The sequence below is a fragment of the Staurois parvus genome, unplaced genomic scaffold (assembly GCF_062004578.1).
Source record: "Staurois parvus isolate SC_StPar_1 unplaced genomic scaffold, SC_StPar_1.0 ptg000145l, whole genome shotgun sequence".
In the NCBI taxonomy this organism is placed as follows: domain Eukaryota; kingdom Metazoa; phylum Chordata; class Amphibia; order Anura; family Ranidae; genus Staurois; species Staurois parvus.
Genome location: NW_028317941.1, coordinates 16,925,424 through 16,953,304, shown reverse-complemented (window position 1 = coordinate 16,953,304; position 27,881 = coordinate 16,925,424). Strand labels below are relative to the sequence as shown.

Here is a 27,881-nt window from a genome sequence, read left to right as displayed (position 1 = left end):
AATGGCATACTGATTGCAAGTTCACTCAGAGCCACACACTGAAAGTAACCAAGGCTTAATACTGCTTCCCTGTGAGCAGGGAGCAGCTCCTAGACAGTTTAAACAGTACTTGTCACCTGTCAGATGTAGCCTTCTGGCATTACAGGGTCTGTGTCTCCAACTTACAAGCAGATAGCCTCTGTGACCCTGGGTTCAGATACCGCCAAGCAGATACAGCATCTCTCCATGGCCAAACAGAACATTGCTCTCCTTCCCAGTCTCACATCGCGTCCTCCATTGCAGTGTAAGGACCGCACATACGCAGAAATGGCTTTCCAGTACTCCGCTTCACCACCATTCATGACAGTACTCGCCAGACATCAAGTCACAGTACCAAGGACCCCATGATTGTGGAAGCTACTGTCAACGCGTTTCACCCACTTTTTTAGATGCAGGCTTCCTCAAGACCAGTAGGGGGCACCAACCCAACTTTAATTCATAGACTTTGCTAATTACACGCAACATTTCAGGCAGTAAGTGGCGCCAATTACCTGCTTCAGTCAGCAACGTTAGATAAACATGATAATAATATAATCCATGCTCTTCCAAATATTCAAATACATTGTGAAAACTCAGCTGTCAGTTGATCTTAATGTTATGAAATGAAAAGTATGTCGTTTGCAATTAACTTGGCATAAAATAATTTATTTGCATTTAATTGTAATGGTTCAAAGAATGTTCGGAAAAATGTTCGGCCCTCCACCATGTTCACTTCATCCAATCTGGCCCTCTTTGAAAAAAGTTTGGACACCCCTGGCCTAAAGGTATGATTGTACATTGTCACACTGAACAAGCCAAACAATTGTGAAAATGTTTTGAGGCGGCAGACATTACAAGCACCACCCACGTGGACATCAGTCAGATGGGTTGGTAAATTGACAGATGGCTTAAATTACTTTATGTCAATTAAGTAGAGGTTAGTAAACATTCGTTTTAAACAACCAGACATACACACTTATTATTGGATATCTATTGTATTGTATGTAGGGCAAGATTATTTTTGATGGGCCCTAAAATTTGGTGCAGGTATCAGGAGGGATACACTTTGCCTTGAATATGGTGCAGGCATTGGTAATCACTTTGCTCAAATTACTCCAATAGGTTCACATGAACTCTCCTCTCCCTAGCAAAATATACTTATCCATGTTGGCTCCCCAGTCACTGTGTTCAGCCCCTGGGAGTGAAGGAGGGCACTATGTAAGTGGGACGTCACTATAGACTTCCCATGTGACAGTGTTAATTGGCCCAACTCTGTCAGATGGGGTAAAAAAATGGTCCTCCAAACTCAGAATTAAAGGGTATATCTTATGTTCCTTGGTGCTGAATGGAGCACCAGGAGAGCAAAGGAAAGTTAAGTATTTGCTACCCATGAGGGTTAACTGAAATGGTACTTCCACGTCTGCAGTTAAATTTGCAAAAACTCCATTATATATTTGTTATGTGTTCCCATTCACACAGCACATCTAAAAACACATTTTAAAAAAATATTTATTTTCTTTTTGATGTTTCTAAGGAGAAGGTGCCATGGCTGATTCTAGGAATTTTTGGAGAGTCTCACAGTGTCTTTGTCCCCCACAGAAAGTGCGCAGTCCTTCATTAACATACAATGCAGTAAGGATGTTTCTATAGTTTTACCTCTTTGTTAGGACAGACAGTGTTCAAACTGAATTTACAGCTAATAAGGAAGAACTGTAAATACAGTACATTACTGTTATTCATTACCCCAAAGCCCCCTCCTAAACATTCCAAAGTGGGGGGGGGGGGGCATGTAAAAATATTTTTCAGTAAAATGTACTTAAAAAGGTAACCAGCAACTTTACATTTAATTTTAATTTATGTTGAGTTAATGGGAAAATGTAACAAAAAGGAAGGTGTTATCCCAATTTTGGCTGCAAAAGCGGAAATACACTTTAAAGGCACTTTAAAGATGGCTATAGAGTGACATTAGGTGACAGTCTCCTGCTCTAGGCATCCAATGCCCATAGGGTATCCTCAGACAGCCCTGTGACAGAGTACTTGGAAAGGTAATAAATTGTCTGTTTAGTAATGTTTTCCCCAAAATAAGATCATACTGGACTATCTACTCCCTTCTATGATGTAAACAAGAATGTTAATGCAACCAGCGCACGTCTGTTAAAACTACTCAGAGATTTAGGATAAAGGTTGGGCATGCAGCTACAATCTAACCTCCCTCAGGCACAGTGTATGGAAGAGCGGGACATAAACCTACAAGCTTGCTTCACCTGTTCTACAGTGCCTTGAACAAGTATTCATACCCCTTGAAATTTTCCACATTTGTCATGTTACAACCAAAAACGTAAATGTATTTTATTAGGATTTTATGTGATAGACCAACACAAAGTGGCACATAGTTGTGAAGTGGAAGGAAAATGATAAATGGTTTTCAACATTTTTTTACAAATAAATATCTGAAAAGTGTGGTGTGCATTTGTATTCAGTCCCCATGAGTCAATACTTTGTAGAACCACCTTTCACTGCAATTCCAGCTGCAAGTCTTTTTGGGGATGTCTCTACCAGCATTGCACATCTACAGAGTGACATTTTTGCCTATTCTTCTTTGCAAAATAGCTCAAGCTCTGTCAGATTGGATGGAGAGTGTCTGTGAACAGCAATTTTCAAGTCTTGCCACAGATTCACAATTGGATTTAGGACTGGGCATTGACTGGTCCCTTCTAACACATGAATGTGCTTTGACCAAACCATTCCATTGTAGCTCTGGCTGTATGATTAGGGCGTTGTCCTGATGGAAGGTGAACCTCCACCCCAGTCTTAAGTCTCTAACAGATTTTCTTTTAAGATTGCCTTGTATTTGGCTCCATCCATCTTCCCATCATTTCTGACCAGCTTCCCTGTCCCTGCTGAAGAAAAGCATCCCCACAACATGATGCTGCCACCACCATGTTTCACGGTGGGGATGGTGTGTTCAGGGTGATGTGCAGTGTTACTTTTCCACCACAGTGTTTTGCTTTTAGACCAAAAAGTTAAATTTTTTTCTCATCTGAACACAGCACCTTCTTCCACATGTTTGCTGTGTACCCCACATGGCTTCTCGTAAACTGCGAATGGGACTTCCTTTGGCTTTCTTTTAACAATGGCTTTCTTCTTGCCACTCTCCCAGAAAGGCCAGATTTGTGGAGTGTACGACTTATAGTTGTCCTGTGGACAGATTCTCCCACCTGAGCTGTGGATCTTGGCAGCTCCTCCAGAGTTACCACGGGCTGCTTCTCTGATTAATGCTCTCCTTGCCCGGCCTGTCCTTTTTAATTGGACGGCCATGTCTTGTTAGGTTTGCAGTTGTGCCATACTCTCCATTTTCGGATGATGAATTGAACAGTGCTCCGTGAGATGTTCAAAGCTGGGGATATTTTTTTTATAACCTAACCCCGTTTTAAACTTCCCCACAACTTTATCCCTGACCTGTCTGGTGTGTTCCTAGGCCTTCACGATGCTGTTTGTTTACTAATATTCTCTAACAAACTCTGAGGTCTTCACAGAACAGCTGTATTTATAGTGAGATTAAATTACACACAGGTGGACTCTATTTACTAATTAGGTGACTTCTGAAGGCAATTGGCTCCACTAGATTTTAGTTAGGGGTATCAGAGTAAAGGGGGCTGAATACAAATGCATGCCACACTTTTCAGATATTTATTTGTAAAACATTTTGAAAACCATTTTCTTTCCACTTCACAACTATGTGCCACTTTGTGTTGGTCTAACACATAAATAATAAATAAATAATAAATAAAATACATTTACATTTTTGGTTGTAACATGACAAAATGTGGAAAATTTCAAGGGGTATGAATACTTTTTCAAGGCACTGTATAGTGCATTGTCAGTGGAGCAAGGAGGGAGGCAGCAGGAACAGCAGCTGGTACCAGTATGTAACAATAGAGATTGGAGCAGATTTTCTAAGATTAGACAATTGTGTTTTATGTATGTGGGTGACCTTAAGGCAAGGGCTGTGCCTACAGACATAGTGCATGCCAAGATCATGCAAGTACATCTGACCGTTCTCTATGTTTGTGATTGGCACCACGTCCTGCTAAAATAAACATTGTCTTAAGAAGATTTGAAAATAATTATATAATAAATCATTGAAAGCACCTAAACAAGTAGAAATCATGCAGAAAATTCATTTTCATATACATAATGAATTAGCATCTTTCAAGACAACCTTTATAAATGATGAATATACTACATCATGTTGGCATTATCTACAACTACATAATGTAAGTAACATACTGTATACAGTACATTATGGACAGCCTATAATCCCACTAGAACACAAATGGAGATTACATATTATATAAAGCCACGGGTTTAGCTACAGAATTATGGGCAAAAGCAAAAACAACCTATATAAAAGCAGCACAGTGGCTAAATGGTTAGCACTTCCAGCCTGGCAGTCCTAGGGTCGTTGGTTCAAATCCCAGCCATGGCACCACCTGCCTGGAGTTTGCATGTTCTCCCTGTGCCTTCATGGGTTTCCTCTGGGTATTCCGGTTTCCTCCCACATTCCAAGGACATGCTGGTAGGTTAATTGGCTCCTGTCTAAATTGGCCTTAGTATGTGTGTGTATGAATGTGAGTTAGGGACCTTAGATTGTACACCCCTTGAGGGTTAGGGACTGATGTGAATGTACAATATATATATATGTGTGTGTGTAAAGCGCTGCGTAAAATGGATGGCGCTATATAAGTACCTGAAATAAATAAATAAAGGCAGCCTGTCAGCAGCATTAAAGGGACTCAGTCACTAAGTTTAACCTCTTCACACTGAGCATATGCAAATATGCGGCCTCTCAGAGGCTGGGCCTTGACGCCAAGCGGCCTCATATTTGTTACCATTTGTAAACAAACATGTGCTGAGAGCGCGGGCCCTGCGCACTCCCAGCACGTGTCCCACAGAAAGATCCTGATCTCTCCTTGCGATTGGGACCTTTCTGATCATGTGACTGCCAAGACAGCCAATCACAGCGGTCACATGACCCTAAACTCTGGCCCACCTCTCGGCGTCAGGAACCCCTTACAGGGCCGGGAGGGGTTAAAATGCTAAATTTGGCCAATCCTGCAAAGCAAGTAATTAACGCCCACTTTTTTCCACAGCTGTTTGAATTGAAGAGATCTTCTCTTCACACTTCTGGAAATGTTGGACGCATGGTGTTTTCTGAATGCAGTGGGCCTATGTTCAGGATCATAAGCTGGGCCACTTTCCTCAAGGAAAGAAAAAGAGGTTCATTAACACTGGTTAGAAGTGTATTTATTTCCCCCACTGCACCAGTACCCCCCCTCACTCACCATCCACCACCACTTCCTACCATAACCCCCCTCTCCAGGAACCACCATCCACAACCTACCACAACAGCCCCCCCACCACTTGATTTAAGCTCTGACCTTAAAGTGTTACTAAGCCCACAAGAGTAAAGTCAGTCTGTATATGCAGTAAAGTATGCTTGTTATATTCACTATGGAACCTAAGGGGTTAATCCTCTGCATTGTGTTTCTTGTCTCCCCCCAGCCCGGACACCACCCCCCATTGACTTCTCCATCACATCCAACAACGCCACCATCAAACCCGCCCCGCAGGCCAGAGAACTTGGGTGTCATTCTGGACTCCAACCTATCCTTCCAGCCTCAAGTCCAATCTTTAACAAACTCGTGCAGACTCCACCTCTGCAACATCGCCAAAATACGCACGTTCCTAACCCCAGAAACCACTAAACAGCTCATCCACTCCCTCATCATATCACGACTAGACTACTGCAACTCCCTCCTCACTGGCCTGCCTCGCCGCTGGCTATCCCCGCTTCAGTCGATCCTGTATACGGCTGCCAGATTCATTCACCTTTCCAACCGCTCCATTTCCGCCACCCCCCTCTGCCACTCCCTCCACTGGCTTCCGATTGCGCAACGGATCAAATTCAAAATCCTAATACTGACGTACAAAGCTGTCCACCATACTGCCCCGAACTACATCACTGACCTAATATCCAAGTACCGCCCAGCACGCACACTCCGCTCCTCACAAGACCTCCTTCTCTCTAGTTCCCTGGTCTCCTCCTCCCATGCCCGCCTCCAGGACTTCTCCAGGGTGTCACCCATCCTCTGGAACTCCCTGCCCCAACCCATCAGATTATCACTTACTCTCCTCTTCTTTAGGCGCACCCTGAAAACCCATCTCTTCAGGGAAGCCTACCCTACCCCCTGCTAACTTGCCGACCTCCTCCACTCTTCCTACCACTCCATCCCCCACAGCTATCTCCTCCTGTTCCACTATCCTCTCCCTCCTAGATTGTAAGCTCGAAAGAGCAGGGCCCTCGATCCCCTCATGTTTTGCATTGTATTGGTATTGTTCTGTCACATGTTCTGTCCCCCTTTGTAATGTACAGCGCTGAGTGAACCATTGGCGCTTTATAAATACTGTAGAATAATAATAAAATAATAATTGTGTAAAAACGCTGTTTGATCCTGACTTTGATCAAAGCGCATCCTGAATTTTTGGTTTCGGCACCAGAATTTTCATTTCGGTGCACCACTAGTTTGTACCTATCCAGATAGCAGCAAGCACGTACACTGCCAGCATTAAATGATCTCCTTTGAGATGCAGCCACAAGTGACACAGGGCTATTTTTTTCCCCAGAGGAATTTGGAGGCACCCTTGGCCACCCAGAGGAGAAGAGTGCAGTGAATAGTCAGTGTGGCAAAACTGGTCATAAGGAAGGGTAGAAAACTTGAGCCTACAGAGTGCAGGGGAGAATTATGTCGGTATAGAGTACAGGTGTAAGTGGCGATGAGGTTGATCGCCTGGACACACTAGCAATTTGTAGCAGCAGCAGCAACAAATCACCAAAGAAAACAGCCAGAAAGAATTGTAGCTTTAAAATACCTGTTACAAAGTTGCTAGTTTGACATGGCCTGACAGCAGTTTTCATTTGTCTGAGTCCCCCCTATAACATACTTTCTTTACTTGTTGATCCTGCCAGTAAATATGTTGATTTTCCACTTCCTGTAACACTCTGACTAGGCTTGGATCAATGTAGGCATGCATATCTCATATCTGATGAGCTGCTCTAGAAGCTGGCAATCACTGTAATGATGACTGCAATCTTCCAGGTCCTCTGCTGCACATTGACCGCACAGGGTTGCTTGCTCAGCACTGCCGTCATTCACAGAAGGTCTTGTATTTTTGTCATTGAATACAAGCTGTTCTCTGACTGGACAACACAAAGCTTGTTGTAAATAGTGGAAGTGCTTAGCGGCAAACACTGTAGTAGCGCCAACTTCTACACTGATTGTCAGCTTCCATAGCTGCTGCTCACGTATGAGATATTAGTCACCGGTCACACCCTTGCGATTTCAGGTGCGATTTGCGAATTGAAATCACACCTGAAATCGCATCTAATGAATGTGAATGTCAGTGTCTTAATATGCAATTTGCTGCAGCGTGATTTCTAAAGTAGTTCTTGCATTACTTTTTCTGCAGTTTTGTTGCGATTTCACATACATAGAATATAATAAATTGCACTGCAAATTGCAAGAAATCGTTGAAAATCTTCACAAGTAGCAATGAAGTCTTCAGAAGTCGCACCTGAAATTGCTCACACATCACGCAGTTCTAAATCACAGCGGTGTGAGCGGTGACTAAGGCTTGGTTCACACTAGATGCGATTTAAAATTATATTCTATGGATGTGAAATTGCAACAAAACTGCAGAAAAAGTAATGCAAGAACTACTTTAGAAATCACGCTGCAGCAAATTGCATATTAAGACACTGCCATTCACATTCACTAGATGCGATTTCAATTTGCACCTGAAATCGCAGCGGTGTGACCGGTGACTCACACTGCTGAGATTTAAAACCTCGCAATGTGTGTGCAATTTCAGCTTGATTTCTGTAGACTTTACTGCGACTTGTGAAGATTTTCAATGATTTTTTGCAATTTGTAGTGCGATTTCCATTCTTTTTATGTGAAATCGCAACAAAACTGCAGAAAAAGTAAAGCGAGAGCTATTTTAGAAATTGTGCTTCAGCAAATCACACAGGTTAAGACATTGACATTCATTAGATGCGATTTCAATTCACAAATCGCACCTGAAATCGCAGTGTTGTGACCGGTGAAGCACTGGCCGGAAAGTAGCATTGTAGCTGTATTGAACTCTCCAGAATATCTTTGTCTCCCCAGAAAATTTCTGTCTCCCCAGAATATCTCTCACCCCCCCAGAATATCTCTCCCCAGAATATCTCTGTCTCCCCAGAATATCTCTCACTCCCCAGAATATCTCTGTCTCCCCAGAATATCTCTGTCTCCCCAGAATATCTCTCACTCCCCAGAATATCTCTGTCTCCCCAGAATATCTCTCACTCCCCAGAATATTTCTGTTTTTCCAGATTATGTCTTTCCAGAATATCTGTCTTGCAGCCATCCAATCAGCAGGGACACTCTCTGAGTAAACCCAGGCGGCTCTTGTGTTGAAGTGCTTTGTGAGATAAGCGGAGATGGAGATCAATCCAGAGCCTGGTCTGTAAATCCCTCCTCCTGATAAGGGGAATGTCGCTGCCATTGGAAACACTAGGAACGCTGTGATTGCGGACTCCTCTGTGTAGTCTCTGCGCGATGACGTCACCCAGCCCGGCTGAAGCCTCAGATAAGAGCTCAGAGCTGCCAGCACCCATCTGGTTAATCCGTCCAATCCGCCTCTCGGCAGCAGCAGCCACGCCCACCCGCCGCAGATTGGCCGAGCCGCCCGCTGGCCGGGACTCGCAGGGTGACTCCGCACAGCTTTGAAATGAAGTGGAGGCGTTCAGCTGCCTCTCCCAGCTCCTTCTCACTTCTCATAGGCTGAGACGAGGGGGGACAGGATTCTACTGAACTTCTACTGTCCCAGCAGGAAAGTCTGCAAGTGGGGGGGAACATTGCTTTAAGGGGATGAGCTGATCCTGAGTGATCCATCCTTGAGTGATCCACTGTCACCTTCCTCCCAGGGAAGAGAAGATCCCTGTATTGTCTGCATTGGATGGATTATGGGATTCTAGCCATGACTCAGGTAAGGGACATGTGCTGCTCTCCTCTCTATGACATAGTCAGCCCTCTCTAGGGGACAGATCGGGACAACTTTTATTGATCAGCGACTTGCTTTGTGCCGATTTGAATGAGATCGCTGAAGGGGATAGGGGCTCATTGTCTCCTTCTTTATGTACTGCTGAACTGAGATTATGCAAATGAATCTTGGGGCGGAATGAACGTTGATCTGTGAACGAATGCGAAGTCTTGTCGCTGCTCTGCAATGGAAAGGCGGTCATATATGTTTCGATTTTATTATCTCATCGATCGATGTGCCCATCAATCAAAACCAATAGTTCCCTTCCGATTTAGGGCGCCTTTTTGGTTGCACGTTTATATGCATTTGCAGTGCGTTTTTAAAGCTGTCGCGGTGCGTTTTTTGGCATTATTGAATTTTTTACATGCACATGTGAAAAAATGCAGCGCGCTGTACTTTTTATTTTTTAATTTTTTTTTTTTTTTTTTTTTTCAATGGACTGTAATGGTGTGAACCAATACATTCGGTTTGTGCTGCACTTTAAAACACGTTCAGCCTTTAGACCGACCGTCCAGTGTGGAAAGTTGTTGACCATTGGCAGCACTGATCTGCTGTAATCATGATTTTTCATCATCTGATCGTTCAGATTATTAGATTGCATGGTGAAAATAGCGATGTGTTCGATTGACTGTATCTTCCAGCCGTCAATCAGAATCCACTTCCCCGTGTGTGTCATGCGGATGGGTTGTTGACTATAGGTTGATTATTCCTATTGGAAAATAAATCAGTTGGCATGTGGCCACCTATAGACCATTTGCCATTGGCTACAGATATCGATCGAAGGTGCAATCATTGACTACAGATATCGATCAAAGGTGCAATCATTGACTACAGGTATCGATCGAAGGTGCAATCATTGACTACAGGTATCGATCGAGGTGCAATCATTGACTACAGATATCGATCGAAGGTGTGATCAGTGACCACAGATATTGATCGAAGGTGCGCTCAGTGACTACAGACATTGTTCGAAGGTGCGATAAGTAACCACCGATATTGATTGAAGTTGTGATCAGTGACCACCGATATTGATTGAAGGTGTGTTCAGTGACCATCGATATTGATTGAAGGTGCGTTCAGTGACCACCGATATTGATTGAAGGTGCGTTCAGTGACCACCGATATTGATTGAAGGTGCGTTCAGTGACCACCGATATTGATTGAAGGTGCGTTCAGTGACCACCGATATTGATTGAAGGTGCGTTCAGTGACCACCGATATTGATTGAAGGTGCGTTCAGTGACCACCGATATTGATTGAAGGTGCGTTCAGTGACCACCGATATTGATTGAAGGTGCGATCAGTGACCACCGATATTGATTGAAGGTGCGATCAGTGACCACCGATATTGATTGAAGGTGCGATCAGTGACCACCGATTCTGTTTGAAGGTGCGATCAGTGACCACCGATTCTGTTTGAAGGTGCGATCAGTGACCACCGATTCTGTTTGAAGGTGCGATCAGTGACCACCGATTCTGTTTGAAGGTGCGATCAGTGACCACCGATTCTGTTTGAAGGTGCGATCAGTGACCACCGATTCTGTTTGAAGGTGCGATCAGTGACCACCGATTCTGTTTGAAGGTGCGATCAGTGACCACCGATTCTGTTTGAAGGTGCGATCAGTGACCACCGATTCTGTTTGAAGGTGCGATCAGTGACCACCGATATTGTTTGAAGGTGCGATCAGTGACCACCGATATTGTTTGAAGGTGCGATCAGTGACCACCGATATTGTTTGAAGGTGCGATCAGTGACCACCGATATTGTTTGAAGGTGCGATCAGTGACCACCGATATTGTTTGAAGGTGCGATCAGTGACCACCGATATTGATCTAAGGTGCGATCAGTGACCAGATATCTATCGAAGTTGTGATCATTGACCGCAGATATCGATCGAAGGCGCGACCACTGACCGCAGATATCGATCGAAGGCGCGACCGTAGATATCGATCGAAGGCGCGACCACTGACCGTAGATATCGATCGAAGGCGCGACCACTGACCGTAGATATCGATCGAAGGCACAGTTGATGAATATGTTGCATTAGGGCTGCCCAATACACAGAAACTAAACCAAAGAAGTGCTTTTTATTTTAAATGTCAACAGATTTTCTGCCAGATCACACACATATACACAGAGATGAGTTTCAAATCGACCATCAGTATCTCACTGCGATCAATTGATGGGAGAGTGGAAAGCAATGGAGAAGCTCTCTAATGGAGAGTCTAATGCAGCTCTCAATTGATGTATTTTTGTGATACAGTGTTATATATTTACATTTATATACAGTATAGCTCTCTCTGTCTCATGGACATTTGTGTGCCCACTTTCTAGGAGGGTGTCAAATGGTAGTCAGGTGGAGCTTGAATCCTTCTCATACATTTTGCTGCTGTTTTTTGTTTTTGCAAGTTGTGTTTAAATCGATTGAGCGATCGTATCGGCGCAAGCATGGCCACCATAATAAAGTGATGGCGTCTAAGAGTTCTTGACCGATCCTATGCCCATAGACAGAGACAAAGCTCATAGACCCTCCTAGAAAAGGCTGTAGTCCTCAGTGTTTCTAATGAGCTGTCATTGTTTTCCATTCCTTGTGCGATGTTTATTAAACGATGTCTGAGCTTTCTAGCAGACTTTATCAGCCGCCCCTTGCAGAGTCCTTCCCGGTGACAGGGACGTCTGTTACAGAAGGAAGTCCATCGGAGGCTCCCATAGGCACAAGTATATTAGTTAATTAGTGGCCGGGCATTTACCCCGTAGGAAGCTTGGCAGGGCTCATTGTGTGCCTGGCTTTGATCGCTTAGGTGGTAAATAGGCGAGCGGGGTAACTATGGGAACCTCTGCTGTAGGTTTGTGGGAACAGAATAGATATGGCCAGTGGACAATGGCCAGTTTGTGAACATATTTGTGGTTATGAAGAGCATTTAGAGGCCAGTAAACGGCACATTTGAAGGAGAGTTGGCAGCGATCGCTTTGCTTTTTCTGCATCAGTCCATTTGACAGCGAAAAAAAAAAAAACTTTCCCGAGCAGGGGCGCTAAACCTTCGCTTGACATATTGCACCGATTTGATCTGTTGTCAGCAAAGTTGCGAGTGATAATCATACTTTTTTTTTTTTTCTGCAAGAATGTAATGTGGAATTAAAAACCGCAAAGGGTTTGCTCTCTTCAGGCGGAGAGAGAGAAATATTTGACCGGATTCTTCTTTGCCTGCTGTAATTCTGTTCAGATTTGCTGCCTTTGAAGCTGCCATTTGTTTAGCATACTTTCAATTATGGATTAAAAGCTTCTTCCATGAAGGCATATTTCATAAACTATGCAGGGCCTTGGTGAGATGGAGCCCAAGTCAGTGAGGCACGTTAGACTGTTTACAGTGCTGATTTGCAGTTGACAGCTGACAAGGTAGGCCAGGTTTTCTTAAAGCCCAAGTCCAACCTTGTAGGGTCCCCCTCTCCACTGCAAGGGTTAAGTGCTTGTTAAAGTACTTACCTTACACACGACCTCCTGGTGGTGCGACCAGTGACCACAGATACTGATCTTAGGTACAACCATTGACTACAGACGTTGATTGAAGGTCCAACCTTTTAGGGTCCCCTCCACCCCACTGCAATGGTTAAATGCTTGTTAAAGCACAGGATGAGGTACTTGCCTTACACACCACCTCCTGGTGGTGCGACCATTGACCACAGATATCAGTCAAAGGTTGGATCATTGACTACAGACGTTGATTGAAGGTCCAACATTGCAGGGTCCCCCCTCCACACTGCAAGGGTTAAATGCTTGTTAAAGCACAGGATGAGGTACTTACCTTACACACCACCTCCTGGTGGTGCGACCATTGACCACAGATATCAATCAAAGGTAGGACCATTGACTACAGACGTTGATTGAAGGTCCAACATTGCAGGGTCCCCCCTCCCCACTGCAAGGGTTAAGTGCTTGTTAAAGCACAGGATGAGGTACTTGCCTTACACACCACCTCCTGGTGGTGCGACCATTGACCACAGATATCGATCGAAGGTACGACCATTGACTACAGACGTTGATTGAAGGTCCAACCGTCTAGGGTCCCCCCTCCCCACTGCAAGGGTTAAATGCTTGTTAAAGCACAGGATGAGGTACTTACCTACACACCACCTCCTGCGCTCTACCCCTCTGTCAGAATCTCTGGTTTGTGGGAGGAACACCAGCATCATTATGTACAGTAGATGGGCATTACCCTGGCTGGAGTGTGACTGGAGGCGGTAGACATAACCAGCATTTACACTCACCAGACACTTTATTTGGTTCACGTGTTCAGTTGCTTGGTAACACAAATTGCTAATCAGCCAATCACATGGCAGCAACTCAATGCATTTAGGCATCTAGATGGGGTGAAGACTGCTTTCTGAAGTTCAAACCAAGTATCAGAATGGGGAAGAAAAGGGATTTAAATGACTTTGAATGTGACATGGTTGTTGGTGCCATACGGGCTGGTCTGAGTGTTTCAAAAACTGCCGATCTACTGGGATTTTCACACACAACCATCTCTAGGGTTTACAGAGAATGGTCTGAAAAAGAGAAAATATCCAGTGAGTGGAAGTTGTGTGGACAAAAATGCCTTGCTGATGTCAGAGGAGAATGGGCAGACTGGTTCAAGATGATAGAAAGGCAACAGTAACTCAAACGCTCGTTACAACTAAGGTATGCAGAATACCATCTCTCAACACACAACACGTTGAATCTTGAAACAGAGGCTACAATTAAAAACGTTGCCTGGTCTGATGAATCTTGATTTCAGCTGCAACATTCAGATGGTAGGGTCAGAATTTGGTGTAAACATGGATCCATCCTGCCTTGTATCAATGGTTCAAGCTGGTGTGGTGATTGTGCAATGGTGTGGGGGATATTTTTTAGGCACTAGCAAGGTGTACCTAATAAAGTGGCCAGTGAGTGTATATTAATGGTTCCTTCATGTTAAAAAGGTTAAAGCCCAACTCAGGGAATTTTAAAAATCCACCCTTGCAGTGGGCATACCCACATGGAGGAACACAGAGGAACCATTGAAATAAATTTCCAGGCTCAAGGAATCCTGATAATTGCTATATCTACTGCTCACTAATTATTGGCCTGAAGATCAGTGGGAAGAATGCGCCTTACATTTTTGTGGTAAAAAAATCCCTCCCCCTTCTCCCTAGCAGATACCTAAAAAGATTATTGGGGTCAGGGGTATCTTATCTGAGAGGGAGACATTGCTTATTACTCAAGGATCCCCTAGCCACTTCTGGAGGAACCCTGGTTGAGCAAGGTTGATGTAGGAGCCTATAGGAAGAGCTTGTTCTGTCAATATCATCTAGCTTTGGAAGTCTTTTCAGGTGTCGAAATCACATATACATTAATTTTTTCCTGAATTATTTACAAAAATAGTGCTGTTCGTTAAAGTGTACTGTTTGCTAAAATTGTAACAGTGGTTTACTGGGGGTTACAATCAATCCTCTGACTGTACAACTTCCGATATGTGGAGGCCCATTAGGTTCAGATATGTTCTCATAGACATGGCGGCCGAGCTGGAGGCCGAACTCCCGAAATGATCAGAACTGCTGGAGGAGGCTCTGAACCTCTGGGGGCCCGGAGATTCAGGAGAACGTGAAGAGAGAAGAGTATAATAAAGTACAGAGAACAGGGGGTTGCATGGTTCCAGTTGTGAGGAGGTCTATTTTTTTCTTGGGCCCAACAAGCCCCCCACCCAATCAATGTTTTAGGCTTTTTAACCAACTGTTGAAAAAGACCTTTTAAAAGCTTCATTGGCATGGCCATTCAAGATGGTTTGATTGCTTTGACCAGTGTTAACACTGTCACTGATTATCAAGCTGTGATGTCAATTAATGATGTCACTGAGCATGTGGAATCACAGTGTTGCTAGAAGGCTTATGATATACAATTCCTCTCTGTATGCTGTGCTTTTTTTTTTTTTAACATATTCCACAGTAATCGATTATTTGATTTGTTTTGTACACAACATATTCTATAGTACTCCACCCTGTATACTGTGTAAGACATTCTGTACTCCATACCAATCCAATTTGTTCATTTGCTGAACATTCTGTACCCCACTCCTATTTTGTACACTGTGTGTTGCATGTTCTATATTCAACAGCTTTCTGGACTGTGCTGTATGTTATATACTGTATACCACTCCAGTCTGTATATCATGATGTATGTTTTTTATATAGACTCCACTCTGTACATTGTGCTGTATGTTATATAGACTCCACATCACTCCACTCTGTAGATTGTGCTGTGTTTTTTATATACTTCACACCACTCTACTCTGCATTGTTCTTTATGCCATATATTTATTGTCCACAGCACTCCACTCTGTAGATTATGCTATATGTTCTATACTTCATACCACACCACTCTGTACATTGTACAATATGTCATATACTCCACACCACTCCACTCTGTGCATTGTTCTTTATGCAATATACTTATCATCCACAGCACTCCACTCTGTAGATTTTGCTATATGTTCTGTATGTCACACCACACCACTCTGTGCATTGTTCTTTATGTCATATACTCCACAGCACTCCACTGTGTATATTGTGCTGTATGTTATATACTTTATAGCACTCCACTGCAGATTGTGCTATATTTTATATACTTCACACCACTCCGCTGTGTGCATTGTTCTTTATGCCTTACACTTATCCTCCACAGCACTCCGCTCTGTAGATTGTGCTATATGTTATATACTTCACACCACACCACTCCACTCTGTACATTTTACAATATGTCATATACTCCACACCACTTCAATCTGTGCATAGTTCTTTGTCATATACTCCACAGCACTCCACTGTGTATATTGTGCTGTATGTTATATACTTTATAGCACACCACTCTGCAGATTGTGCTATATTTTATATACTTAACACCAGTCCGCTCTGTGCATTGTTCTTTATGCCTTACACTTATCCTCGACAGCACTGCACTCTGCACATTGTGCTGTATTATTTATCCTCCACATAACTCCACTGTGTACATTGTGTTGTACATGTATACACCACTCCATTCTGTACATTGAGTTGTACGTTCTACGTGAAACATCAGATTATTGTGGTATAAACACACTTTTTTTTTTTTTGTGCCGCTAACATTTATTGTTTTAGGGTTTAGGAATTCCATCCTATTTAACAAACTGACTCATCTGTGCTAGTATTATTAACCTTTTTAGTGTGTAACAAGTTTGTACAAAATATAGACATGTTATCAAGATTGAAATGACCTTCGTTTATGGAGTTTGGGATTACAGTCCTCACCTAAGTGATAAATCTGTATAATCTTCGTAGAGTTTGAGTGGGGCCTGCATGGCACTGTGTCAGTTATGGGTGGTGAAGGTAGAGAGATGTGTTCTTGTAGACACTATTTCCGTGAGGTGAGATGAGTCCATCCTTGTTTAAGGTGACCTTAATCTCTCAGTGTTTACCCAACCACAACAATTCGATTGTGAGATAGCAGTGTGAGATGATGGTGGTGTTTGGTCTAGTGCACATGCCATACATTGATTGCAATGACTAGCCTGTAGAGGTCAGACTTGAAGTTTGGATCACACAGTGAGCTGGAAGTACATATATACAGTATACTAGTATATGCGCTCTGTGCGCTGTGTTACTGACAGTTTCCATGAAAGATTTCTTTTCACAGCTCATAATTCAAAATGTATAATATTGCAACAAGAGGATTTATATATTTATATCAGAGACTGATTTATTTACAGAATATTTCTCGTTCTGGAAACAGTGTGCTTATGTTCTTGTTCGCCATTATTATTATTATTATTATTATTATACAGTATTTATTTAGAAAGCGTCAATAGTTCGCTCAGCGCTGTACATTACAAAGGGGGACAGAACATGTGACAGAACAATACCAATACAATGCAAAACAATATGTCGTGTCATCACAATGCATCACCTAATCTGGGAAGTCTAAGATGTCTGTAATAGATGTAGGGGACAGCACAGCATTGGTTTTCCAGGAAATAAAGACCTTGTGTAACACTGTCATCTGCTCATGCAGGGAAAAGTGTCTGTTTCTGCAAAGGACCCCTGTTCCTCACCCAATATCCTCAAGTTACCTCTGTGCCCTTGCCAGTCCTTTCCTCCTCTGCTTCCAACACTGAAATTAGCGGTGTTGTTGATCAGGATGGGGGGATATAATGCTAATGTCACTTCTCTAGATCAGCCTTTCTCAACCAGGGTGCCCAGGCACCCTGGGGTGCCTTGAGGTTTCTTCAAGGGTGCCTTGGCAAAATGTCTAAATATTGGCCAAAACTTGTGTACCAGCCAGGGGGTGGAACAAGCCTGCCTTTTAGTTACACAAAGCCATGGGTTTTGTTTTCATTGTGCACCATTACAACCTTCTATCCGCTGGTGTCCTGACAACCAATGACATCATCAGTTGATAAAGAGGATGTCGGTTGCCTGCACAGCATCCTAGTGTGACCCTCCACGGTCCCTTTCTATCAGTGCTGGAGTTACATTAGCTCAGTGATAAATAAAAACTGGGGAGAAGAGAAACATTGGAATACTAGTCAGTATCAGTGTGCAAAAGTGTATTTGCTTTGGAAGAATAATTCACCTCTAATGTTGGGTGTCCTACATGTGTGGATGTTGCTGTGGTATATAAAACTATTAGAATTGCTTTTCACATTTTAGAATGGGGTGCCTTGGGACTGTCCATAATTTTAAAGGGTACCTTGGGACTGTCTATGATTTTAAAGGGTGCCTTGATTGAAAAAAGGTTGATAAACACTGCTCTAGATCATATGATAATGCTTGGGCCCAGTGATTAGCTACTAGGCCTGGGCACTGCCGCAAGGGATCAGGGTGGAAAGTATTTGCACCAGCTGCAGAGGAGGATGGAGCAGTCACGTAGCATAGGCAAGGTACATCTAATGAGGTCAGGGATGATGCTCTTTTCCCTGCATGGGCAAGTCGAAAATGTTTGTTTTTTTTTTTTTTTCCCCATGCCCCGCTCCAGGATAAAATTCTCCCCACAAGACCCCACCCGAACACTCCCCCACTCTAAGTGCTATATTATAAAAACAAACCCATCTAAAAGCCCTTTTTACTTGCCTGTAGCCATGGTCACATGACACTCTGGCCCCAAGTTTTCGCCTCTTTTGTTGACTTCCTGGTTTGCATCCTTCTTCAAAAGTCCTCGTTAGTGACTGCCTGACATGGACAGTTCCTATTGGATGGGCTCCAACAGGGTCCTCTCAGGATGGAAGAAAAGGCAGACATCATTGGAGGGGACCAGTTGTCTCAGGGGGGCATCACAGTGCTAGATCACTAGTCCCCCACCCAGAAACAGCAGTGTGGAACCTAGATGGGGAACTTAAGGCAGCCATACATGGATTGATATTCGGCTGGTTCCGAGTGGACTGACCAAATTTTGATCTATGTATGGGTAGGTTGGTTGTATAGAAGTCGATCTGCCAATCAACTTCTGTATAACCAGCCTGTCAGGTTCTTCCCACACAATCTGTTCCACTGGCCAAGGCTCCCTGCTGTCAGAATACAATACTCAGTGGGAGTGATTCCCCCATCTACATGGACTGTCTTTTTTTTTTTTTTTTTTTTTTTTTTTTAACCCATTGAGAGGGCTTGGAGAGGGGAATAAAGACACTTGGCAGACATCCTGGGGCCAGGGGGATAGAATCGGCTAAAAAGAATCAACTCTTTCTTGGAGTGAGCTTGGCGGGAGATGTTTACTGTGGTTGGGAAAGGCCAACAGTCATAAAAACATATCCCTATCTGACTGTTTTACTACTGAATTAGGCCTATAGACATCCTCAGGCTGGACATACAGTATATACACCTGGTAATTTCAATGACTCTCCATCCAGTGAAATTCAGGCTCCATGCACACAAGACATTTTGATAACGCTGGTAAAGTTAGCTGTATAAAATCACGTGAGTGTTTAGCGTTTTTGTATTAGCGTTTCGTGGAGTTTTTTTGCTTTTTTCTTTTGGGCCCCCCCCCCAAAAAAAAAATTTCCAGCCAAAAAACGTTCCTGCTAAAAAATGTTGATTACAGTCTGTGTGCATGGACACATAGGATAACATGCTGGGGAGTTTACTGGCTGTAGAAAAAACCGTCAAAAGCCAAAAACAGCCGCTGTAAAAACGTCCAGTGTGCATGAGGACTTACACATATGATCAAAAGTAGTTCCCTGAAACTAAGAAAACTAAGGCAGGCCATAGACCGGCTGTTTATCGGCCGATAAATGAAAAATCGGTCGGTCCTGTTGCCGATGCTGCCACCAATTTTCCAGCATGACCGATAAAAATAAATGAGAAGATCTGTGAAAAACGGGCCGCTAATGGCGTGATCATCGGCCGATTCTTCGTGCTGACGAAAATTCGGCCGATAAACGACCCGTCTGGCCTGCATAAGCTCAAGTTCAAATGACCACCAAAATTGGGTCAGTTGTGAAGCTGAAACTGTGAAATAAATTGACAACTTCAATACAGTTAATTGAAAGAACAATTTGAAAATATTGGGGAAAGACAGCAACTTCATTGAAGAGGATCTGATGGGTTTTTTTTTTTTTCCCGATCAGCCAGAGGGCTGATAAAAGAAAAAAAAATTAAGAGATTCCTCTATCCACACAAGCAAGGTGGATGGAAGAATTCTTCCCTCTATTATCTGACGGTGGGACTCCTCCACTGATCAGCAGCTGACACCAGCTGATTGGGGAAAAATGTTCCAGCAGGCCTGTTGAACTTCTTCTGTCAATCAGGAAGGTCCATAGATGAATCGAAATTTGTCCGGTCCCTGCTAAACTGGCCGAATTTTGATCTGTCTATGGGTAGATTAAGTTATTTAACCAGTGTTTTAATTCTGAAAATAAGGTGACCATGGATTAAAGTCTTAGCAGTATGAGATTAGCATGAGGTTCAGTTTGCTGATGGACATTAGCCCATAGATATGAGGGCTTTTCAGACCTGTGAGCCATCAACAGAAGCAAACTGACCTAGGGCAAGTATATAGATTGGACACATTGGTAAAAAACGAGATATTCTTTTGCTAAATGGGCCAAACCAGTGATTCAATACATAGAGGCGGGAGAGTTGGCATGACAGCCAGACATGTTCAGAAGCAGGTGTACAATCCAAACGCACATGTTCTTGCGTTAAAAATGGCTGTGTGTATAAGTGGGTGCTGCAGCGACCATCGGCTGGAACTGAACAGAATCCGCAAGGAAGAATGTCAGCAGCACACCGAGGATCACCAATATAGGTCCAAAAGTTTTAATGAACGATCACATAGTTACAGCAAGGCAACGTTTCGGAGTCTCGCAGGACCCCTTCATCAGACATTTTCAATCCTTGATGTTCAGAAGCAGATCTCATCTAGATTTGCCTCCATATTTCCTTCATGAGCGGTTTCCTTTTAGATGGGCTTCCCAATGTTCACCTACAGCTGGTGGCATTGTACCTACACTGCAGTGCTGTACGTTGTGGTTCTCTGCATTAAGTCCTCATGCGCACTGGACGTTTTTACAACTGCTGTTTTTGACGTTTTTTTTTTCTACAGCCAGTAAACTCCCCAATGTGTCCATGCACACATAGACTGTAAAGACTGTTTTTTGGCTGGATAAAAACCCAGGACTAGTGGGTTTCTAGATGAGTTTTTTAGCTTGAAAAACACGGTAAAACTCAGCAAACCATCGTTTGTGGACTTTTTTTGACCAAAGAAACATTTTTTTTAAAATGCCACAAAACAAACGCGGGAAAACTCTGCTAAATGCGGCAAACCGCCACTGAACGCTAATGCAAAAAACGGTAAAAAAATCTGAAAAACGCACGTTTTTAAGGTGACTTTACTCAGCTAACGTTACCAGAGTTATTAAAACGCCCTGTGTGCATGGAGCCTAAAACAAAAATGCTAAAGGGATGTATGTTCATCTCTTGCTGTGCAGTGAATAGTCTGCCCTATTGCAGTGTACATTACGTGCAAAATATGTGTGTTAATGCTCCTGCGGCAGCACAAGAGAACAGGAAAATGTGAAGAGACCCTACATATTTCTTTGGACTTCTCAGTGCAGAACACTCCATTGTTTCTTGATCCTCTATTATTAATCCTTCTATTTGTCTCTAGGAGTCTAATCCTCACAATACAACTGCTTGGTGGTATAGCCAAGTAACTAAAGGCGTGCCTGAGGCTTAAGCCCCATAAACACTTTGACACTATTGGATGAATGATCGTCCGTTTTTTTTTTTTTTTTTTTTTTTTTTTTTTTGCATGCCAGTCTCATATTGAAACTGAAGAGGTTACTAAAGTTCCGAAAATTCTTGTACGACAGAATAAAAATTCGGAAGTGATGTAATGTATTTGTATTGTATTTTCAGACGAAAACTGTATTGGTTACACGAAAATCGGACGATCTGGTATCGTACGACACAAATTTTCATGCTTGTCACTTTGAGTAATTTCGGATGATTGCTGTATCCTAGCGATCACATTATTGTACGGTCCCTTTAAAAGCGGGATTTACAGTCAGGTCCATAAATATTGGGACATCGACACAATTCTAACATTTTTGGCTCTATGCACCACCACAATGGATTTGAAATGAAACGAACAAGATGTACTTTAACTGCAGACTGTCAGCTGTAATTTGAGGGTATTTACATCCAAATCAGGTGAACGATGTAGGAATTACAACAGTTTGCATATGTGCCCCCCACTTGCTAAGGGACCAAAAGTAATGGGACAGAATAATAATCATAAATCAAACTTCAGTTCCTGCTTGTTCTTGGGGCATTTTCCCTTCAGTTTTGTCTTCAGCAAGTGAAATGCATGCTCAATCGGATTCAGGTCAGGTGACTGACTTGGCCATTGCAGAACATTCCACTTCTTTCCCTTAAAAAACTCTTTGGTTGCTTTTGCAGTATGCTTTTGGGTCATTGTCCATCTGCACTGTGAAGCGGCATCCAATGAGTTGTGAAGCATTTGGCTGAATATGAGCAGATAATATTCCCGAAACACTTCAGAATTCCTCCGGCTGCTTTTGTCAGCAGTCACATCATCAATAAATACAAGAGAACAAGTTCCATTGGCAGCCATACATGCCCACGCCATGACACTACCACCACCATGCTTCACTGATGAGGTGGTATGCTTAGGATCATGAGCAGTTCCTTTCCTTCTCCATAGTCTTCTCTTCCCATCACTCTGGTACAAGTTGATCTCGGTCTCATCTGTCCATAGAATGTTGTTCCAGAACTGTGAAGGCTTTTTTACATGTCGTTTGGCAAACTCTAATCTGGCCTTCCTGTTTTTGAGGCTCACCAATGGTTTCCATCTTGTGGTGAACCCTCTGTATTCACTCTGGTGAAGTCTTCTCTTGATTGGTGACTTTGACACACATACACCTACCTCCTGGAGAGTGTTCTTGATCTGGCCAACTGTTGTGAAGGGTGTTTTCTTCACCAGGGAAAGAATTCTTCGCTCCTCCACCACAGTTGTTTTCTGTGGTCTTCCGGGTCTTTTGGTGTTGCTGAGCTCACCGGTGCGTTCCTTTTTTTTAAGAATGTTCCAAACAGTTGTTTTGGCCACGCCTAATGTTTTTGCTATCTCTCTGATGGGTTTGTTTTGTTTTTTTCAGCCTAATGATGGCTTGCTTCACTGATAGTGACAGCTCTTTGGATCTCATCTTGAGAGTTGACAGCAACAGATTCCAAATGCAAATAGTACACTTGAAATGAACTCTGAACCTTTTATCTGCTCATTGTAATTGGGATAATGAGGGAATAACACACACCTGGCCATGGAACAGCTGAGAAGCCAATTGTCCCATTACTTTTGGTCCCTTAACAAATGGGAGGCACATATGCAAACTGTTGTAATTCCTACATTGTTCACCTGCTTTGGATGTAAATACCCTCAAATTAAAGCTGACAGTCTGCAGTTAAAGCACATCTTGTTCGTTTCATTTCAAATCCATTGTGGAGGTGTAGAGAGCCAAAAATGTTAGAATTGTGTCGATGTCCCAATATTTATGGACCTGACTGTATGTATGATTTTCTGATCATGTGTATGGTGCTTTAGTAAAAAATGTATACTGTATGTGTTTGGTAGATTTATTTATATTGTGTGTGTGTATACAATGTTAAAGCGGTAGTAAACCACCAAAAAAAGAAAAAAAAAATTCTGTCGCAAAATAATGTCATAATGTTCTAGTAGGCATCGCATACTGGCACATTATAGAAGACTTCTCTTAGAACGAAGCCCTCCAGCTGCGGCGCACTGTCACCGCTGGCAGGGCTTCCATCTTCACCCTGTCTTCCTTCTGGGTTCGCAGGCTCTGGCAGCTTGATTGGTCAAGCCGCGATGACATCACTCCCACGCATGCACGTGGAAGTCTCGGCTGCGGTACAGGGCTCTGAAGGAATGGCATACACGTGCACCAGTGATATCATCGGCTGCAGGGACACTGAATGTCTCCTAAATGGTGCACATTTAGGAGATATTCCTTGTAGGGATGCACCGAAATTCCGGTGGCCGAAACGTTACGGTTGAAATCACCCCTTTCGGCTGTCGGTTGAAATGGGGGAAAAAAGCACCGATACAGGTGCCGAAAAAACCCGGCCCCTCAAAGCTGCTCGCCGCCCATCCTCCATCCACCGCTCGGTAGTTCAGTCTTATTTGAAAAATCATCGATTCCGGCATTGGGCATAGAGATGAGAGAAGGAAAGATGGCCGCCACACATCTCTATGCCCTTGGAGGACTGGAGCGATGTCACTTACGGTTCCAGATGTTTGTTCTTTTTTTTTTTTTTTTTTTTTTTTTTTTTAAAGCACTAGATCAGTACTTCTTTTTTTTTTTTTTTTTTTTTTTTTGTTATCTAATGCTTTACATTGCAGAGGAGAGATGTGGGTCTTATTAACCCCATATCTCACCAAGAGGACCTGTCACTAATTATTTCTATCACAAAGGATGCATTCATTTCTTGTGATAAGAATAACAGTGATTACAATTTTTTTAAAAGGATCAGTGCGAAAAAAAAATAAAAAATACATTTTTTTACAAAAAATTTAAAGTGCCGCTGTCCCTCCGTGGTCGCACATGGTGGTGAACATATACATAGGCCATGTCCACATATGTAAATGGTGTTCAAACCACACACGTGAGGTATCGCCACAAACATCGGCGCAAGAGCAATAATTCTCGCACTAGACCTCCTCTGTAACTTTACACTGCTAACCTGTAGAAATTTTTAAAGCATCACTCATGAAGATTTTTAAGTACCGCAGTTTCATGCCATTCCGCGAGCATGCGCAATTTTAAAGCGTGACACGTTTGGTATCTATTTACTCGCTGTAACATCCTCTGACATATTTTACAAAACAATTTGGGGTATATATTGTTTTTTTTTTTTTTTTTTTTTTAATCAAAGTGTATTTTTTTCCAAAAAATATGTATTCATTTTTAAAAACTGTGCATTTCGGTTTCGCTTTTCGGTCAAGTGCATTTTGAATTTCCGGTTTCAGCACCCGAATTTCCATTTCGGTGCAACACTAATTCCTTGTACCTACAGGTAAGCTTTATTAGGAGTTTACCTATAGGTACAAGTTTACTTCCACTTTAAGATTGTGCCTAACTGCGATTTGTATTTCATATGGAATAAGGCATATAAAAGTATCTCCCATACATCTGGTTTTATTGCTCTACAAACTGAAGGAAAAGAAGATGGTGATTCAATAAAAAGCGTGTAGTGGACTTGGAAGTCTTTAGGCAGTAAAGGGGATCATTTTACTTGATTGGGAATAAAATCCTGCTGGGGTCCTCTAACTTGGAGTAACATATGATAGGTTTTAGAACAAATAACACTTTCATGTTGATTTGAGGTGTCAGATTTTACACAATCATAAAGTCTTTTGCTTCCTGCCTTTTAATTTCACTGCTAAACTGCGCCCAGCGGCAATGAAACCTTGCCTGACATCCTTCTTATTTAACTATTTCAGGCAATGGTGTCTAAGACCTTTTAAAATAGGATGATGCTATTACCTTCAGAATGTATTTAAATAGATATTTTGCATTTGGTGTGTTTTGTAATAGACAGCTCTTTTTATTAACTCCTTGACCCCTCATACGCACTTGACATTTTGATAATGCTGGTAATGTTAGATGTGGAAAGTCACGTTAAATACTTGAGTTTAGTGGTGTTTTCCTGCATTTGCAGTTTTTTTTTTTTTTTTTTAACAAAAACTTTTTTTGGTCAAAAAAACGCCGGTTCGCGGCGGTTTTCCAAATTTTTCAGCATTAGAGCGTTTTTACAGCTAAAAGACTTTTCTAGAAACCAAAAACAAAAAAAAATTTTTTGGTCAAAAAAATGCCGGTTCGCAGGGTTTTGCCGCATTTTTCAGCATTAGAGTCTTTTTACAGCTAAAAAACTCTTCTAGAAACCAAAAAGAATAACTTTTTTTGGTAAAAAAAAAAATGCTGCTTCATGGCGTTTTACAGCATTAGAGCATTTTTACAGCTAAAAAAACTCCTCTTCTCTGGGTTTTTCTTTCCAGCCAAAAAACACTGATTACAGTCTGTGTGCATGAACACACAGGATAACATGCTGGGGGGTTTACTAGCTGTAGAAAAAAACTGTCAAAAGCCAAAAACAGCCGCTGTAAAAATGTCAAGTGTGCATGAGGGCTTAAAGTATAATGCAATGTAAAACTTTTTTAAAATTTTGGATTGGAACTCCTGACAGATTTCTGTTTGTGTTTTTTTTCTGTGCCCCCATTAGGTCTCTTTCAGGCGGTGGTAAAATCGGGCAGCTGCACCATAGTTTTACCCCCCCATGGCTGTCCACCTGAATTGTAAAATTACAGCGGAATGTTAACACGCCGCAGTCAAAAGCAGCTGTGCTTGTCATGCTTGCCCATTGAGTTAAATGAGGCTGTGCCACAATGGCGTGCAGTGCACGGTAGTGTGGCATTATCGGGTTAAATCAGACGGTATGGAGGTAATATAACACCCTGTCAAATGCCTTCTGAAAAGCAATCTGAATGCAAATCACTCTTCGGAGGGCACCACACTCCCATGAGTGTGAAAGAGCCCTTTAAGTGAAGGTGAGAGAAAATTCCAATTTTTGGATAGGCACCAGAACAGTAATAAAAGGGAAACCTGCCAATGGAGGCACTAGTTTTGATGACTCCGGGGACAATCGGGAATTCTCTCACTGTGGACGGTTTTCTCATTTTCTGTGTTTGGCTGTGGGATAGGAAGTGAAGAGAAGTCTTCCCCGTAGGACACAGATGGCAAAAAGTTTTTACAAGGGTTATAACCCTCCCTTACTCCAAATTGAAAAAAAAGTTTTACCTTCTTAGTTGTATTTTATGTTAGCAGGATTTGGTGAGGTATGTATGGGCATGAAACAAACAAAACCCAAATTAAAGTCCAACCCCAGCAATTAAAAATGAACCTACCCTTGTAGTTACAAGTGATTAAGGCAGGCCATAGATGATGCGACTTTCTTTCCTGCAACCACGATTTGTGGGAAAGAAAATCACTCAATACTGACTGTGTTGATGGGGGAATCCCCTCTGCTGAGCTATTGTGTTCTGGCACAGGGGCATGGGGATTAGTCCGTGCCGGGACAACACAGTGATCAATGCTAGTGGTTATAGTCGCTGGCAGTAATCGCATGTAAAAATCCGACATGTTGGTTGTACCCAAGTCGATTGATAGACCGACTTGTGCACAATCAGCCCGCCCATAGATGGTTTGAATCTCTGCTGGTCGCTGAACTCCCATGGCCAGCTTAACTCTTTGGGAGTGTCTCTCTAAAAATGACATTTTTTTACCTGCCTATCTGACATATCTGTTTTTTTCCAGAGATCCTGGTAGGTCTGATTTTAAAATCAGAGCACAGCAAAACCTAGTATACATGGGCCCAATGTCGGGCGGCATCAGACTATTCAGTAGAAACTGGATGACATTGGCCCATGTATACAGCATTCAGCCCGGGTTCTGTTGATGGGGCAAGACCGAAAAAGGTATGCTGATCGGATCCAGATCAGCACTCTCAGCCAAAGTCTGAGAACACTGACCGGAGTGGTCTGGCAGGGGGGCTGCCTCCTCTGTCAGAACACAATAGCACATCAGGGGAGATCGCTGTACTAACATCAGATAGTTAGTTACTACAGTGGCTCCTCCTGAGCTGTCAGCCCACTGGGTTGAACGAAATTAAAAAACTAATAGTGTGTACCAGGCTTTCTAAACTTTCTGGCAAGGAATGTGTACAGCTGGCCATCCCATTGTATTATCCTTCTGTAATGGATTGTGGCTCCCTCCTCCAACTCTGCTTCTTGGCTATCTAGGTCATGCCCCCCATTGTATCCCGATAATGTCACACAATGCTACAAGGTCACCTCCGCAAACAATTATACTGTGAGATTTATCACCCGGGAAAGATAGCAGAGAACAGGAAAGTGATGACTTTAGAAAACATTAGAATTAACACCTTTAAGATGCGGAGGAGAAGAAAAATAACCCTTCTTTTACACAAAATGTGATAATATAAAAATAGGTGTTAGCGTCTTAAATTTGCTGCTGCCAGTGTATGTTCTACACTGAGCCATGGGTGGTGTTCAGAAGAAATGACATGGTTCTAATTAGGAGAGCTTGGTGACATAGTCAGATGTAGGTTAGTAGACCGGGGC

General features: G+C 42.7%; 1 protein-coding gene across 1 annotated transcript in view; it reads left to right on the top strand.

Annotated features, from left to right (window-relative positions):
- The first annotated feature begins 8,839 nt into the window (after positions 1-8,839).
- The window catches only part of MID1 (midline 1), a 276,740-nt gene continuing 257,698 nt past the window's right edge, over positions 8,840-27,881 (top strand). The window contains exon 1 of the mRNA XM_089673900.1: positions 8,840-9,111. The gene's annotated coding sequence lies outside the window, so the exon portion shown is untranslated. The remainder of the gene's footprint in view (positions 9,112-27,881) is intronic.